Below are 3,885 nucleotides of genomic sequence, written 5' to 3'. Positions count from 1 at the left end.
GGACATAATCAGAAGTTTCAGCTTTAAAATAAAGATGTTGTTAAAATTTGTCCTCGCTTTATGCTGCATGCATTTCATTCATCCATTTTCCTTCCCGTAGCTCATCTTTAGGTGTAGCGCTCCTTCTGCTTCTCTCCCGTCCTGTTTTGCTCCAGCCTCACCTTTTTCTATAAATTATTTGTTCTCCAGATCCAGAGACTTGTTTTGATCCCACCGTCTCTCACTTGCTGTGTTTGCAAAAACCTTTGAGCTGCGTGATTTTGATGATGATTATGACAGCCTAATGATTATGATAGATTAATCTGTTAATCTTTATCTGACTAATGTCATTACCACTTTTTGCTCAGGCTAAGAAGCAGATAAAAAATATAGATTTTCTTAACAAATTTCAATAATTTTCTGTATTTTTCATAGCTCTTCAAAAGGTTGCACTAAATCTGTTCCACAACACATAAAGTAAATGTTTTATGTGCCTCTGTGTGTCTGGTTTTACACCACTTTTCTCCAACAGTGAGCAGCCGACGAGCATCGATGGTGACCAGAGGAAGGTATTCCTCTATCATCGGTTATCTTTCTGCATTATTTGGCTTAAAGTCGTAGAATAGAAGTTGGATGTTTACATTGCGTTTAAAGGTCAAGGCTGGCGAAAAGCAGAAGCTGTGGAGCGTTGTCTTTGTTTTGATGTTCAGAGCTACCTACTCCCCCCCCCCTCCGCGGCCCCCCCTGAGCCCCTCTGATCTACTCGGCAGCTCATTAAAACACCCTCTCCACCTCCACATTAGCATCAGAGTCATGGTCAGACTGCTTTGTGTTGTAAGGATGGAAAACAATATCAATAACAACAACAAAAACAATAGTAGCCTTTGGTCCGGGGAGGAGAGAAGGCCTTTGATAATGTACATCAAAGACAGACGCTGAAGTGGGCTGTGTTTTCGTTGCGTGCATGCCAAGGTCGTCTCTGATCCGGCTCGTGCGCTGCGAGCATGCAGGCCAACTCAATGGCACAAGGTGAGCTGCACGGTCTGCGGAAACCGAGTTCAACGGCGCGTGGGGGGGGGGGAGGTCAAACGCTGCAACCAGCAACGCTCTCTCCCTCTCACAGGTTCAGGACGCCGCCCTCGTTTGACACAGATTCCCCCTGACTCACAGGGAGCGTATGTGGGATGTTGGTGCGAGGCTGGAAGTCCTCACATCTGTGTTCCTCCTCATCCAAAGTGCTGTGGCTCCTCATACAGTGGGATGTTTGTGTGCCGCCAAAGTTGGCTCCTTACTCTTTCTGCGAAACGCTTCATCAATAATTAAAGCTGACTTCAGCTTTTGGTCCAGTGAACTTCCGCAGAAATATTCTTTCATAAAAGAGTATAAGTACCAAAGTTGTACATTTGTAGATAAAAAAAAAAATGCTGAATCTCAATAATCAGAATATCATTAAAAAGAGAATAAATTCAACCAGTTATGTTAAAATGTAAAGGTAAGGTAAGGTCATTTTATTTATTTGGCACATTTTCAGCAACAAGGCAGATTGTAGCACCGTTTCCTGTCCACATCCCTCTTCAGAGGATTTCAGACATTTATGTCAGGTTTAGTTTTGGACTCTGGCTGAGTCATTCGAAATCTTTACCAAACTCTTTAGGTCAAACTAATATTTGGACTCGATCAGGATTTAATGAAAACCGTAGCTGAAGGGAAGGGACCCAGATCATGATGTTGCCACCACCATGTTTCACTGTTTGCATTAGTTTTGGCAATAACTGATGTTCTTGTGCCAAACCGAACCATTTTGGAATTGCGTTACAATAATTCCAGATCGGTTCCTTCACGTTCTCTCATGGGATTTTAGGACATTTTAGTCAGGCCTGGTTGGTTTCATTGGTTCTGTTGTAGTTCCTCAGTCCATGTATGACACAGGAGTTAACCAGTAGTTGTTGGGAGATCCTGCAACATAACTATCAGTCTCCACAACCAGTTTCCCATCTTTAGGAAAAATGCTCAACTCTTTGCCGTCGTCCACATTTTCTAAACTTGCACATAATGTAATACTGCATGTTTTCTTTAAGATCTATTCCCAACTGATACTTTTATTAGTTTTTCTTTTATAACCTCCCTGCAAACTATCACTTTAGCTAAAGGACGCATAAGACCAAATGTCAAAAATGATCAAAATCCAGCTTAACTTCATTTCATGTTAATCAGATTCACTGAACTAATGGTGTGTGTGTGTGAACTCAAGAGGAAAACTTAATCAAAAGCGTTCCAACAAATTTAAGGATATAAAAACTTGTTCAACCAACATATTCCAGGTTTTTAATTGTTAAGTTGCTTCCCTCTGACACAGTTTTCTTTCAGCTTATTGTAAGAGATACGTGCCACTTCAAAGTGGGGAAAATGTGGAAATGATTCGTTCGATCAGTTTTAAGTAACCTGAAATCTAAATGAGGTTTATGCACTTTTGTCGGACACTGTTTCACTTTCATTACTTTTATCAGCATTCGACTTCATCTTAGATTATTTCTGAGTTTTAAAACTGAAACAATGAAGGGATGTGATTAATAAATCCATGATTAATAAATGAATTTCAATACTTAGCAGCAACAGAAATGTAGTTTATCCTTTAGAGGACCATGTGAACACCCCAAACCGTTCTGCTGCTTGTTTCAGTCACTTAATATTTCTCTTTGTAATACTTCCTTCTTTCCCCCCCCAAATCCACTAGAGGATTAATCTTAACTACAGAGCGCCTTTATAACCGCGTGGACCTCGGTGGGAGCTTCAGAGAGCGCTCTCTGCCTTTATGAAAGGCACAGGGCCAGCCAGATTCAGCCTGGCCAGGCCTTCAGAGACGCCGGCTGTTTGACTTGGCTCTCTGTCCAGAGCCCGGCACAGGGCTACAGTTGTCTGTAGCCACAAACTGCAGAGCTGCAGGTATTTCCTGACTAAATTTCTCTGTCCTGCTGTTTGCAGTTGTATTCAGTGAAGGAAACTTTTGGAGACAGAGCACGGATGAATCCAACATAAAGAACAACCGCAGAAGCACCGTATTTTCCTCCTTCTTCTTCTGCTCATGCTTGACTAAAAAAGCCTAAAAGGAAATTAGAAAACCCAAAGCCATCCACCAGCTCAACCCATCTTGCATGTCTTATTTTTCGTCGTCGTATAAGCGCCGCAATTTTTCATGCAGGTCGGGACTTTATCTGGATGCTCCAAAGCCAAGAGTCTCATCTTTTTGCAATTTCCTCTGTTTTTTCCCCTCTGTGATGGCCCAGATGTTGTTCTACTCCGTGTTTAGTTTAGCATAAACATTAATCATAGACTTCTGCGCCATCATTCCTGGAACACCTCTCACCATTATGTTAATGAATACAGACACTTAGAAAGAGGCTTCGAGCACCTGCAAACACCTGGGCGCGCACACAGAAAAACAGCAAGAGAGGTGCCTTTCTGGGCTGTACTCTGTCTCGGCATCACTTTGGTCCCTTTCAAATTATCTGCTGGGATTAATGATTGTAATTTTCACACATTAACTGCCTCGCATTCATCCATAATTGGCCGACCCACAACTGTGTTTTCCCTTTGAATTTGTCCGCTGGGTTCCTTCCTTTAAGCTGCAGCAGCGTTTTGGGACTGACGATTGGTCCGGTTGCTTTCTGCTCTCTCTTGGCTGTCAGAGATGCAGGACTAGTCAGCAGAAACCTTCCAACTCTGCCAGTTCACATGATACAGGTCATGCAGCACTTCTTTTAAAATCTTTCTGAAAATGAGCGTTATCATCATCTTCTAGACTTTTGTCAGGATTGCTAATAAAAAATTATCTCAAACCTTACAAGTGAACTCTGCACTGCATTCTTGAAAGGTGCATGTCAGTTTAAGCATGTAAAGTGAGCTTTA

This window comes from Poecilia latipinna, unplaced genomic scaffold (genome assembly GCF_001443285.1).
Source record: "Poecilia latipinna isolate Pla-1442-1.1 unplaced genomic scaffold, P_latipinna-1.0 Scaffold307, whole genome shotgun sequence".
NCBI lineage: Eukaryota > Metazoa > Chordata > Actinopteri > Cyprinodontiformes > Poeciliidae > Poecilia > Poecilia latipinna.
The sequence above is the reverse complement of the archived record's forward strand: the minus strand, read 5'-3'. Positions refer to the sequence as shown.